General features: G+C 35.0%; 1 protein-coding gene across 5 annotated transcripts in view; it reads left to right on the top strand.

Annotated features, from left to right (window-relative positions):
- The window catches only part of Kiaa1958 (KIAA1958 ortholog), a 139,847-nt gene that overhangs the window by 84,722 nt on the left and 39,546 nt on the right, over nt 1-15,579 (top strand). The window lies entirely within an intron of this gene.

Consider the following 15,579-nt stretch of genomic DNA (forward strand, 5'->3'; position numbering starts at 1 on the left):
TTCAGTTCTTAGACTTAGCTCTTTCACTTAGCATAGTGTTTCAAGATACATCCACATTATCAGTACTTCATTCAGTTTTATGGCTGAAAAAAGTCTATTGTATGGACATGCTACATTTTGTTTATTTTTTCATCAGTTGATGGACATTTGTTTTTTTCCACTTTTTTGACCATTATGAAAAAATGCTCTGCTATGGATATTCATGTACAAATTTTGGGTTAGACATATGTTTTCAATTTTCATTATATACCAAGGAGTGAACTTGCTAGGTCATATGGTACCTCTCTGTTTAACTTTTTAAGGAATAGCCAAATTGTTTCCTAAGTGGCTATGCCATTTTACTTTCCATCCAGCAGTGTATGTGGTCTAATTTCTCCAAGTCATTGCCAAACGTGTTTCAATCTGCCTTTTGATTATAGCCTAATCAGAACTGGGTGAGAGTAGATCTCATTGTTGTCTCAATTTGCATTTATGTAAGAACTGACAGTCCTAGTCTCATTTTTGGGTGTTTCAGAATAATATGAGGGTTTTAAAACGTTAGGAGTGTGCATGTTTTTTTTTCCCTGAGCACTGATTAACCAGTAAATTTTAGTACTTTTGCTGTCTTTTCTACCCGTCATGCATAAGTAAACCTGTTATTGACCTCCTTTCCTCATCTCTTAAAGTGATAGAAACAATTTTATTAATTTCCCCATAGAAGTATAAATAATTGTATAATAATACAGAAAAATAGGTAAAAATACAAGATGGTACTTAACGGAGTGAGGGAGCTGTCACTGAGTGATGTGGCTCAGTGCTCTCCATTGTGGTGCCAGAAGAAAATACTAGATTTCGTATATTTTTATTTAAACTAAGAAATAAATTAAACTTTACTAACTTTAAATGTCTTGATCGGCAGTAGGATATATACATCATGTAAATAAACATACGTATTTGGGGCTACTCAAAAATCATTTTTACCTAGAGGTATAAAATCAGAAAGTCTTGGAAAGACAAAAAATGAAATGACTGATTATAATTGAGAACTTTTTTTAAAATAAAAGCTTATTACCTAGTTTTACACCCTGAACTTTAATCACCAAGGAAAATAAAGAATTCTTATAGTTCTAGTAGCTACTGTTTCTGTGAATTTGACTTTAAGGTTTGATTAATGAATATAAATATATTTTCCTTAAAAATAATGCCTGGGATTATATTTTACTGAATAATTTTAGTCTCTAGAGTATACTAGGATTTATATTATAGGTCACTGGCTTTTTAACACTTTGTATGCTATTATAATTAATGCTACTGAATTATCATTCTGTGTTATGGAAAGCAACTATCTCATTGTTAAGAGAAAAGCTTTCATTTTCCTGTTTTGCTTATACTTGTAAATGGGTAATAGAATGCTAATCCATAGGAAAATACTCTAATTTTTATTTTATAATTAATTTTTCAAAAATGTGTTTTGTTATTATCCACTGACCCACTTAGAAAAATGAACATCCTCCTGTCCATTAGGTTATTGCTTCTTGGGTAGAATTTAATGAATATTAATAGCCTAACTCAGAAGAGAAGAAGGTAATTTATTAGAGTTTTGTACATTTCCATTTTTATGTGTTATCTGTTTTCCTTTTGCTTTATGTGCCATATCTTTTATTTCTAGTTGATTTATAACTCCTTTTTGTTTTTTATTTCATTTTGCATTTTTAGTACAAGATGCCTCCATATTTTGATCCTTACTAGGATATGCAATTGTGAATTGAATATAAATTTAAAGGAAGAAATGGTTCCTAATCAAAATTTTGTAATAATTGTTTCTATTTTGGGTGTAGCATTTCATGTCATGAATTCATCAGATGTTACCTTGTATGTTGTTTGTGTTTGTTCTCGGTCATTGAAGCCAGAAAATTTCAGTAAACTCATGAAAAGCACTTCTCAAACACCCAGTTCTGACTGTCATACTGATGAACTGTTAACAAAGGACGATTCTTATTTAACTTCCAAACCCCTCTTCAGGACACAGGGTCATATGCTGTTAGCTCCCTTTCATTACTGCATTCAAAGTAGCAATAATACTAGCCACCACTTCTTGGATGCTAATTATCTCACTAATTACTTACATTAACTCAGTTCTCACAACTTTGTGATGTTAGGACTATAATTACTTTCATTTTACAGAAAAAGAAACTAAGTCACAGAAAGATTAAAGTTACTCAGGCAGCAGGAGAGCTGGGATTCTCATTTGTGCTCTTAACCACAAGGCTCACTTTGTTACTGCAGTGCTTCTCTTGAGTGTTTCACATCCTCCATCTTAATTGGAAGTGCTGTTCTAGGCCCAGGACCAGCTTCCCCTCAGTTTGCTTTTTTCCTCCAACAGTTTCACTGTCAAAACTACTATTGCTCTTTTTCTAGTTCCATTTTCCAGCTGCTCTTGTTTGTCCTCAGAGGAAGGAATAGAGATGTATTTAACAACTGAGAAAGACATAAACAGGACAACTTAAAACAATGCCTCCCACGTTGAGGCCATGACTATATTTTGTTGAATGTTGAAGCACACATACAAACAGTAAAATTTTTAAAAACAAAAAGATTTACTTTTCTGAGTTTTCTTTTGGCTTTATATTTTTCTTATGTAGGCTTAATATTTATTCTAATGGTCAAATATTTTCCTTATGTAGTTTTAATGTATTTATTCTAATAGTCAAATTAATTCACTTATTTAACAAATATTAAGAGTGCCTGCTATTCATTTCTTTAAACATGGATGAATTCATGGGAGGGAGAGTCCTTTACCTCACAGCTTCTCTTAGAGCTTATGTTACAGACATTGGTCAAATAATCACGCAAACAGATAATTATAAATTGTTAGAAATGCTGTGATAGTAAAGAACAAAGGATCAGTTAGAGTAGGGGGAGGGTTTTGGAAAATTCCCTAAGGAAGAGACACTTGAACTGAGAATGGAGGATGAGTGGTTAGGAAATGGAAACTTGCAGTGAATTCCTGATGGACGGTTGGCTTGTGCGAACTTTTTGAGAGTAGGCACTCCTGAGATACTGAAAGAAGAGCACAAATGAAAATTGGATGGGAGCCACTGTGACTGGAATGAAGGAAACCAGGTCAGTTTGATTTTAGATTCTATTGGCGAGTTAGGATACCAGAGCCTTGTGAGAAATACCAAGGAAGGGCCATAGGGATTCATGGAAGGACATTTGGAATGACAGGGTCAGATGGGCGATCTAAAAGGCTCACTTAGACTGTGGTATGGAAGCAGAAGTGGACATAGGGAATGCCCAGGAGCTAAGGAAGAAATTTCTTTGTCACTAAGTTCAGTGTTAAAGCCTATTCAGGTCTTCAAATCTATGGTTTTGGATGATCAAAAGGAATATACCAAGCTGGGCACGTTGGCACATGCCTGTAACCCAATAGCTCAAGAGGATGAGGCAGGAGGATCTTGAGTTCAGCAACTCAGCAAGACCTTGTCTCTAAATAAAATATAAAAAAGGGTTGGGGATGTGGCTCAGTGATTAAGCACCTCTGGGTTCAATCCCCAGTACAAAAAAAATGGGGGGGGGAATATGTCAAAAATAATAACTTCTTTAAGCATAACTGTGTTAACAGGTTTTCTCTTAAATATATGATAAGGCTATATTTTTTGAGAAAAATAAGAAAAATGAAGGGCATATCTAGTCCATTCTGTCCTAAATAGACTCTTGGTGATCACACACACACATACACACACACAGGGGATTAAACCCGGGGCACTCAACCACTGAGCCACATCCCCAGCCCTTTTTGTATTTTATTTAGAGGCAGGGTCTCACTGAGTTGCTTAAGGCCTTGCCAAGTGGTTGAGGTTGGCTATGAACTTGTGATCCTCCTGCCTTAGCCTCCCAAGCCACTGGGATTACAGGCTTGCATCACTGCACGGGTAAGAGTAATTTTTTTTAAAAAAATATATTTTTAGTTGTAGATGAACACAATACTTTTATTCTATTTATTTATTTTTATGTGGTGCTGAAGATTGAACCCAGTGCCTCACCCGTGCTAGGCAAGCATTTACCACTGAGCTATAACCCCAGCCCACAAGAGTAATATTTTTAATTAAAATGCTTGCCTAGCATGCATGAGACTCTGGGTTTGATCCCCAGCACTGAAGGGGGAATATTTAAGTTAGAAAGATACGTACCAAAATGTATCCAATCTTTGAAGGACGGACTTAACAGTTTTTACCTTCTTTGTACCCTTTGGGATTTTTTTGGGGGGAGGATTATGTTAACTTATTTTATGATAAAACTAATCAAATTTATTAGAAGAAAAATACATATAAAACAATCTTTTCCTTATGTGAAGTTACCCTTTGAATTTTCGTTTTTTAAACTTCAGGTATAAATTATAAATTAGAAGCAATTTAAGCACAGCAGATTTAAGGGTGTGCAGGGCAGTCAAAACTATATTCCTGAACTGTGTGCAAGGACTCATTTTTAATTTTGGAAAGGATTAAATGTTCAATAAAAAATTTTTTTATGTGAAGAATCAGCTGTTGAAAACAATGAAAGAGCGTGTATGGGTTGATAAAGTAATTAATGTCTGTTTAAAATATTCTGTGCTATAATAGAATCATTAAAGAATGATCTAAGGAGGAGTAGACATGTGTAGCTGTGGCTTTATTTATCAAAACTGGAAAATGTAAATGTCACATCTCTAATGATCTTCTACCACTAACTGAAGTCAAGGAATATGATCATAGAGTTAAAAAGGATTCTTCTTGGAAATCACATATGATGTCTTAAATATCAAAGCCTGATGGCAGTAGCTCACTGTATATTTTATGTATTATACCAGCAGCAGATATTTCAGGCCCATCAGAAGAAGGTACTCTTGATTCAGTGTCTCTGGCAGTATAATAAAAAAGTGGAGGAAAAATTTCTATAGTCTCTAATAAGCAATATATCAAGGAGTACTGTCAGATTGTGTAGAAAAGTCCACAGGATGATTTATTACATTAATTACCGTCATGTGGGTTTCATGCTGCTAAGCCAGCAAATGCAGCCACATTCTAAAGTTGATTTAAGAATATATTTTGGCCAAGACAAAATGCATCTTATTTGTGATGAATATAATACAATATTTATTCTCTTGTTCTACTCTTCTTTGTCCTTTACTTTGCTGCAGAATGCTTAATTTCTTTTCTGTGGCTTAGAATTAACGTTGAGATTAAGGAGTTCCATTTAGTTTCTTTTTACCCCTGCCAGAAGATTGCATTTTTCTGTCTTATTTTCTTAATTAATTAATTAATTCAAAAAAGCAGCAGTCCTAGGAGAGAGAAGTCCATAGCTGTACCCTTGTTTAATACTGCACTGAATTTGCAGATTCACAGTGCCCCTTACAGCAACACAGTAAGCTCATAATACATATGACGCTCAATCTGGTGGAATGGAGGTCTCTGAAGAGCTGTTTTAGATGTAGATATTAACTGCAGTTGTTCACATGTCTGTGACTGGATATTCATTTATGCATGAATGCCTAACATGGGTGACTATAGTTGGGAAGAATTACCAAGTGTTTGCTACAAATTAAGGCATCAGTAGAGGAGGAGCTCAGGTGAATTGGGAAGGCTGATTTAGTGAATTTGGAACACATTTTTAAAAAATAGTTGTCAATGGACCTTTATTTCTTTATATGCAGTGCTGAGAATTGAACACAGAGCCTCACACTGTGTTCTAGGCAAGAGCTCCACCACTAAGCCACAATCCCAGTCCCTGGAACACATTTTTTAAGCAGCAGTATATTTAAAAGATTTAACTTGATGATTTGTGTGTCCAGCACAGAGCTAAGTGGTTTATTTTCCATCTTACTCAATCCTAATACAACTTTTAAGAGAGAAGAGCACTTATACCCACTTTACAATGGAAAAAAAAAATTAGGCTAAACAACATACATGGATTCACATAGCTGGTGAATGGTATTGCTGGGATTTGAAACCAGGAATTCTTATTGGCAAAGCTAGCGCCATTGGCCACACCACCTATATCAGGTGAAAAGGGTCAACAAAGATTTAAAAATGCTCTTTTGGCAATTAGGAAAACAGTGTTGAACTTAAGGATGATTTCAGAGAAGTTACAAAATAAAAGATCTATATCTAGGGCTGGGGATGTGGCTCAAGTGGTAGCGTGCTCGCCTGGCATACGCGGGGCGCTGGGTTTGATCCTCAACATCACATAAAAATAAAAAATAAAGATATTGTGTCAAAGAAAAAAAAAAGGTGTATATCTAGTTGGTTTCTAGGGAAATAATTTTTTTAACTCAACCATTATTTTGTCTAATCATACAACCAGTCAGTTTAGTATGATTTTTGATAGTATTTTTTACTAAATAGAAATCACTGAAATAACCATTATTGTTTTCAGCAACTGTTCTGCCTGAGAAATAAACATTTTCAGACCAGGAAAACTGTCATTTGTTCAGTAGCATGGCAGGTACTATAACTGAGACAGGGCTCAGGCTGAGGCTTACTGCAGGAAGAAAAGTCATTGTCTGGGCCTACTGGGGAAGAGAGGGAGAACTGTTTCTCAAAACGTGACCTTGTAGATTACACCTACATTAGAACCATCTAAAAATGCAGATTTCTGCCCCTCATTGACTGTAAATTAATTCCCTGTTGTGAGGATCTGCAAGGTCCTTGCTTTGTCTCGTTTATGCATGTGATGTCTCACCCCCACGTTGCTCTGCTCGTTGGCCTGATTTAATGCATGTGTAGAGATAACAAGTGGTGTGGGTAAAAAAAGAGAAGTAGGCCTTTTCCCAATCTTGTATTGGTTTAATAAATACTAGTATTTTTTGTGCTCTAATTTCTATTTTTAAAATTTTTATTAAAGAGAAATTTCTTCAGAGGCTCTGGAGTCACAGAGCATACATCCAAGAGAAACAGACAGATGACTAATGTTTATTTAAATGATTTCTGCTTTAGTGAAAAATACTATAAAAATTCATACTGGACTAGCTGGTACTATTGTTCTAAATTTTAGTGTTCCTGAACATGTATGTGAGAAATATACTTTACTCCTACTATTGGAAAAGATTAACTGAGCATAAAAATAATTTGCTGGTCAGATAGCTATAATAACATACATGTCTGGCTTCAATTAGTGATGTTAACAATCCTAGAAAATAGCCTAGTTTTAAAGTTCTAGGAGAAAGCATAAAAATGTGCAAGGAGTTGAGTGTTTAAAGGATAGAGAAGACACTGACTTTTTATTATATTTTATGGCAATTACAAGTTATCACAATTTATTTTCCACTTTTAATGTAAATATAGTTTGCTCCCCCCGAACAAATTGCAGTAATTAATAGCTATTTCTATTTTCAAAAATGAAACATGACTGTTGGCAAATATGATTTTTGCAACAAATAAGATTGATGCTAATTCCATCAGCTATTTAATACTACTACTTTTAAGTGCTTTTCCAGTTTTGGGAATAAAGCTCTGAAGTCCTGTTTCTTATAGAGCAAATAGTCCACTGTGGGAGACAGATGCAAAACAAATAAATGTGTAATCTGTCAGGTGGTTATAGATTTATGGAAGAAAATAACAGTAAAAGAGGAATGAGGGATATTAGAGGTGAAGAAATGGGTATTGGTTTATTTTTTTAAGCAATTCTGTCAAATTTCTGAAATTTGAAGATTCTTTGCATTTAACATTGTTAATCTCTTCTCTGTTTACACAATTGCAATTACCATAGAAAGCCTTCCATGTAGCCACCCCACTGGTCTGGCTGCAGCCCTTCCCCTCCACTCCAAAATCAGGATTGGTGTTTATAGTCCTCATGAGCACAAGTCAAACTTTGCCTTTGCTCAAGCAGTTTCTTCCAGGGATATCCTTACCTCCTATTCAGCTTAACTAAGTGGCACCCAACCATTAAAACCATCCCAAATCCCAGCCTGTGGATTATCAATCCAGGATAGCTTAAGCTCTATTTGACTTCTCACTTTGTCTTTCTTCTTTCTGAATTCCTGCAGGACCTAGAGCCTGTGTCACAAACTCAATACCTAATTGCATAGTGCCATGTATCATCGTTTAAATTAATTTTATATGAGTTAATCATCTGTCTAGCTAGCTATGATATAATCTTCATAACCATAACCAGTAACTTGTCTTTCACAGCACACCATAGGACTTCTTAAAAATGCTAGGGGCATGGTGGGCACTCACAAGTGTGGATTAAATATTAATTCCAACCTCAGTTTTATAAATATAAGTCTCACCAGATTTCTTTTTGCTTTTCAAATTTAAAATATATTCTTACTTAATAAGCTCATGGACTTATCATTCACTGATTTATAAAGAGAATTAGAACATCATTTCTTTTTTCTACCAACTGGAAAGTGAGACAAAATACTCTTCTTTGAAATGAAAATAATAAAAGAGAAGTTAAACATCAGGGAATGTTTCTTATTGCTTCAGATGTATTACTTTAATAAAATCACACAGGGATGTGATAGCTAAGTTCATTTTTATTTTAAATTGGGTACTGCAGCAATAGAAGCAAATAGATCTGAATTTAAATCTAACATAAATCTCCTCAAATTAAATGAGAACATAAGATACTGCACTAATTATGTGTTTTTCCATGCCATCTCCTAACAAGGGAGGAAATAATTGGATTAATGAGGCAGAGAGACAGTGTAAATAAGTACAGAAAAGCTGCTGCATAAAAACTTGACTCCAGCTGTTGGAAGCATTCCTGAGCCAATGCCAAGGCTTTTCTGGAACCCATCTCCAGGTCACATAGATCTCTTGAAAGTCAATAATTGAAAACCTTTTGGTCTGTTGGCTACATTTACTAAAAGGGAACTTCCCTGTCCTGGGTTTTACAGCTGCTTTTGAGATGCTCAGAGAAAGTTTAAGTAATAAGTATCATGGCTGTTGTGAGTGGTACTGTCAAGAAATGAGCGACCATTCCTTTGAAGAATTAAAGCTACCCATTTCTTCTACACAGAATTCATCTGCCCTCCTACTTATAACCTAAACCATACTGTGATACAGTCAGTAACAGCAAAGATCACTAAAACCCCTAGCCAATGTGAACAGTGAATGTTCTGGAGGAAAGAAACATTTTAAAAATGCATTTTGAAAGCTAAGCATGTCTGGAAGTTCTTCCTTTCCATACTTGGGTCGATGCTTGAGATGTCCTATTATTTGAAATACATGTTGAGCATCTGTGGATTAGAAATTTGGTTAGCAGTCTGTGTAATTATTCAATCAGTCTTTATGCATTTATCGTGTAGCTCTGATGTGCTAGGACATACACTGATTTCCCAGGATTCACAGATGACACGTACACAAAAAATAATTAACGTTCTGGGATATGGTACGTTAGTTAGAAACATCTCTAAGCATTCCTTTCCCTTTGAGGAAGTCACAGTCTAACATGAGGGAGGCAGAATAAAAAAGATAACGCAGGAAAATGTGAATGTAATACATTTATTAGATGATGTCTCTTGACCCTTTAAGATCCCTCAAACCTTATCCCACAATGTTTACAAACTCTGATACCTTTCCTTTACATGGGGAAGGGTGCCAGGTAGGTTTGGGTAGCCCTAGTTCCTCTGGCCCTGGCTACCTGCTTCTTCTGAGATAGCCAGGCTAAGAATCATTTTGTTATCTGGGAATATTTTTGTAACAGGTCATCCAGATATGAACTCAGCCTCTGCACTCTATTTCTTGAAAAAGCCCCACTTGTATAAGACAGTTTATTGAAAATTTCTCAGCATAGGAAAAGATGAGTAGGTTTATATGATAACAGCATGAAAATCTGACCATGATATTATCTGACAAACTAGTTTTCTTAGGATAAAATACAACATCATAATGCCCGGTGTGATCTGGCCCCATGGGCTTTCAAACCTCTTCCTCATACCACTCTTGCTCTTGACCACTTTGCTCCAGGCACACTGGATTCCTTTCACTTTCTCAAATTTTGTTTAGATTTCAAGAATTTCCCACGTTCTGGCCCCTCTGCTATTCCCCCTTCTACTCTTTTCGTGGATGCCTCCTCTTTCTTAGGTCTTTTCAGATAGCTATCCTGAAGCTCCCTTCTTAAATGGGTTACTTATTCTCTCTCACAACACCTTGCTATTTTTCTTGACAGCACCTGTGCTGTTTTGTCTAAAATTTACTTATTGTGTCATTCAGTTCTGACCTGGATCAGGTGCTCAGTAAGCATGCCTGAATGGGTTAGACTTAGAAGGGAGAGAGCAAGTATCAAGGATGGTGTCAAGGTTTCAGGTTTTGGCACATGGTTAACTGAACCGACACTGACTGGGTGGAAGAGCAGATTTGTGGGGGCAGATCCTAAGATCTGAATTACATTCTAGGTCTGAGTACATTGTATCCATCCAGTTTTCTAGGCCTTTGGTATTTTGCCCATATTTTTTTAAAATTTCCTATTAATCACAACTTCCCTAGTATAATATAATAATGTACTTTTTTTTCATACATAACAGTGACTCATTTGGTTTGCCTGCTGAACTGTATACATACTTCAGAAAACTGAGTTGTCTTTATAGTGTATCTTATTTGGTTTATTGAAAATTTGTTTATCTACCAGCTTTAAGTAAACAATTATTGGGCTGGGGATGTGGCTCAAGCGGTAGCGTGCTTGCCTGGCGTGCGTGCGGCCCAGGTTCGATCCTCTGCTCCACATACAAAGATGTTGTGTCCGCCAAAAACTGAAAAATAAATATTGAAATTCTCAAAAAAAAAGTAAACAATTATTAAAACACAAATTATTTCTTACCCTGTACATTCATTCAAACAAAATTCTAAGTAAGTTTTGACTACTAAGTTATTGGTAAATGTCAAAATCTTCAGGAATTTGATTCTTCATAGAGTAGATATTATTTGATCACAAAGCATTCAGTAATTCTGGCTTTGAGAACACATAGCAAAGATGTCTTAGCCCACTATTTCTCTTTGAAATCACCTTAAAGAGAAATAGAAACAAACATTTTGTAAATAAAGCTAGAAGTTTTCAATAACCCAAAATCCCATATAAAGAAGGGCTGCTGAATGTAGTAATCAGATGGGGATTTGGATGTGATATCAAGACATGATGGATATGGGAGACCTCCGTTTTCCACTGAAGTGATACACACCAAAGGGCAAAATTAACAGTCACTTTTGAAGAACTGGCAGACCAAGTAGGATTCATAACAGGCATGAAATTATGCTTCCATAGTAGGAAATCTTTTAATACCACAAAAGAAACATTATATCATCATGTTGCAGGTGCTGGAAACCCATTTGATTAAAAAAAAACACTGTTAAAATATGAATCGGAAGATAGCTCTTTAACAAGTCTTTAATAGATTTCTGTCAATCTATGTATATTATTTAACCCCAAAGTTAACATTCTGTAAAGAGAAAATACTAGATGACTTTTTCATTGTATCAGTAATGAGCAACAACTATCATTGTTATTTAGCATGGTAACATGGTTCTAGAACTTCTACATGTATGTATTTATGTATAATAGTGTATGTGTATTGATTTGTATATATGTAATACAGAGGGCTAAATCCACTTTATAAAATATAAGGCTAATATGTTAATAAATATTAAGAATTAAGGGGTTGGGGTTGTGACTCAGTGGTAGAGCACTTGCCTGGCACATATGAGGTACTGGGTTTGATTCTCAGCACCACATAAAATAAAGGTATTTTTTTAAAAAGAATTAAGACTATGTAAGTATAAAAACTTCTTACATATAAATATAAAGATTTCTAAATGTAGTTGAGCTCCTATAAATCAATATAATAAAAGAAAATGGATAGGACAAAAAATTCAATGAGAAAATTCAGGGAACTGATAAATATTTGAAAAAAATATTAAATCTCACTGATAAAAAGAAATGGAGGACTGGAGTTGTGGCTCGGCAGTAGAGCACTTGCCTAGCACGTGGGAGGCACAAGGTTCAATCCTCAGCACCACATAAAAATAAATAAATAAACCTATTGTGTCCAACTACAACTAAAAAAAGTTAAAAAAAAAAAAAAGAAATGGAAAATAAGTCAAGGAATAGTTCATCAATTAAATAAGCACATATTAAACAGTTTGGTAATGCATTATTAACTGGAGAGGTGATTAAACTAGTACGCATATAGTTTTTTTTTAAGATGTTGATAGGTCTTTATTTTATTAATTTATTTATATATGGTGCTGAGACTTGAACCCAGTGCCTTGCACATGCTAGGCAAGGCTCTATCACTGAGCCACAACCCTAGCCCTAATACTCATATCCTATAAGAGTATAAACTGCAGTGCAATAACAGTATAGCAGTTCTACTTTTCAGAAATTCATTCTGTATATGTATTTACACATGTATGGGAGCTTTTATGTACAGTTACAACATTGTATGTAATAGTAACTGATGGAAATAATGCAAATGCATCTCTGCAGAGAATTAATAAGTTGGATGAATGTATTATGGCATATCCATATAAAATACTGTGGAGCTATCTGTAATACATTGTTAATGGTAAAAGCAAGGTGTAAAATAGGATGCATAGTATATTTATTTCTCCATCTTGAAAGAAAAAGATGAACCTAAAATTTGTACCTCATCAGTTAGTAATATTGATTGCAGAGGGAAACAGTAACAGAAGTTGATCTGGAAGGGTAACTAACTTACCCTCCACTCTGTGCCCATTTGTCCCTTTTAGACAACTGTACCAGAAGCTTCTATTGCCTATTTGCTTATTTATTGGTGTTGGGGATTGAATATTCATTAATTAAAATCAAATGCATAAAAAATATTTTTAAAAAACAATCTTAATTTCTCTGAACATGTAGATGATATTCTAGTAAATGACAGATTGAAATGTGAAAATTAATTCTAGGTGGATGACAAATCAAAACAGTTAAAGCTTTTGGAAGAAATAGAAGATCTTTCATGACCTTGGAATAAACAATATATATATAAAATGTTATATATACATATATATATATATATCTACCAACAAATCAGACTACATTAAGAACTGTTGTTCATTAAAAGTCACAATTATTATGAATGTAATGCACTCCACTGTTGTCATGTATATAAGAAATAATAATAATTTTAAAAAGACACAAAGTAAAAAAGCAAGACACTGCAGAATATATTTGAAAGCCATATATCTAAGAAAGACTCATAACCAAACAGTAAGCAAAGAGCAATCTAATAGAAAAATAGGCTAACGACTTGGAGCAGGCACTTCACAAAATAGGCTATCCAAATGGCCAGTAAATATATGAAGAGGTGTTCAACATCAGTAGTCATCAGGGAAACAAAAATTTAAATCACAATGCAATACCACTACACACCCACCAGAATGGATAAAATAAAAAGACTGACATTTTTTAGCATTGTTGAAGATGCGGAGCAACCTGAACTCATATAGTCATGGTGGAAAAGTAAACTGGCACAACCAATGGAATATTGGTTTTTGGTACCTGCTAAGGCTGAGGATATTATTGCTTATGACTCAGAATTTCCACTTCCTAACTATATACTCAACAGAAATGAGGGCACAGGATCACCAAAAGATTCCTACTAGAATGTTCATAGCAGTTTTATTAGAAATAAGCCCCAAACTGAAAATGAATAAAACATAATGTACAACAGCATGGAAAATAAATGGTGATAAACTCATGCAATGGAATGTTACACTGCAATGAGTACATGTTGCCTGCAGATACACAGCAGTGAGAGTGAAGCTCACAAGCACAAGGTTGGGCAAAAGAAGCCTCCTAAGATTCCATTCACATGTGCTATGGTAATAGTCCAAACAAACCTGTGATGTTTAAAGTCAGAATAGCCATTTTCTTGGTGCAAGGGAAAGACTGGAAGAATAAAAGGCTTCTGGGGTGTTGGTGATGTTCTTTTTGTTGATTCAATCCTGAATTCACAGGTGTATTCATTTGTTAAAACAAATCACATGCTCTTAATGACTAGTCTGCTGTATTATGTGTATGTTACACCCAATAAAAAGTTTTTTAAAAGGAACGGATCAGAAGATTTTCTAAAAGTAGAGATACATGCAAGATAATGGTAATAGTTGTATATTTTATTATCAGTTTTCTCTGATCTTGTTTGATTTTGTTATTAGCTAAAAAAATACCCTTTTACTTGATTTTTAAAACCATTTCCTTGCCCTTATTCATGTAAAATGAATAGGGTAGCTTTGCCCTTCTAGCCTCTCTACATTCCAAGCTCTTGGAAAAGACTTAAGATAGTGTAACATTTCCTAATCCGATTGAGGCCCAGTAGAAAGGAGGTAAAGTCATGACAAAAAGGCCAGGCTAAGATGAATAGAAGAGGTGTGAATGTGTCCATAAACTCTGAGTGGGTTGGCTCATTGCGATAAATGTGGAAGAGAGGCAGAAGTGGGATAGCTGGCTGCCACACCAGGGTACCGACACTCGTGATATGCCCATGCCCACACTCCAGCCCCTTCCATATCTCATTTCAGCAGACCCACCAATACTGCTTAATTATTTCCAATAACCTTAAACACTTTTCTACCACTCACTCATTTTTAAATTGACACCCAAAGATTTTCAGCATGTTTATTTTTGTAAAGAGTAAGTAGAAATTATTGAATATTTTATTAAATGAAAATGAAGATTGAGCATAAGAAGTCAGTATCTCATAAGATTTGGTAATAGTTATTAAGTACCTTGTGAATTAAAGCACAATCAATCTGAAATAAATAAATAAAAATTTAAGCCTCTTCATTATATTGATCATTTGGTAGTTGAATAGAATATTCCAGTTTTACCCTGCCTCTCCTATAAAGCCTCTTCAGATGTCCTGAATTCAGAGCACCTCAATTCAGGTCCCACACCCAATATATAATGGCAGATTTCATCTATATCACAATCTGTGTAAGACAGAGAAGGACAGGAAATACTAGGAGTTTAATCATTGATATATAAATTATGCTTTGCTTCTCAAAAGTCTTTGATACCCCACAGCACGGAAGATTTAGGGTTGCAATGACAACAAACTCAGACTCTCAGATAAGTAAGTTTTAGAAAAGATCCCATGTGAAAGTTGAGGAACTGGAAAATTTTACCTTAAAGTTGTCTGTGAATGTTTATTTCTTAGAAAGTATTTGCTTGAAGTTTGAAAACTGCTGTGATGGATATTTGAACAAGGAGCCAAAATAAACAATGTGCTGGCCCCTTTGGCTTTACATATAAATAGTCATAGAAGCCAGCTGGTGAAAGGTTACATTCAACCTGTGGCTTCCATGTTTTTTTTTTTTTTTTTTAAATTTTTTTTTTCAAAGAGAGAGTGAGAGAGGAGACAGAGAGAATTTTAATATTTATTCTTTAGTTCTTGGCGGACACAACATCTTTGTTGGTATGTGGTGCTGAGGATCGAACCCGGGCCGCACGCATGCCAGGCGAGCGCGCTACCGCTTGAGCCACATCCCCAGCCCGGCTTCCATGTTTTTGATGGAAAGATGAGTGGCTTTATTTTTGATACATAAATAATTTCAACTGGAAAAAAATGGCATAAGTGAAACAAATTCATTGAAGCAAAAA

Source organism: Ictidomys tridecemlineatus, chromosome 4 (genome assembly GCF_052094955.1).
Source record: "Ictidomys tridecemlineatus isolate mIctTri1 chromosome 4, mIctTri1.hap1, whole genome shotgun sequence".
Classification (NCBI taxonomy): Eukaryota; Metazoa; Chordata; class Mammalia; order Rodentia; family Sciuridae; genus Ictidomys; species Ictidomys tridecemlineatus.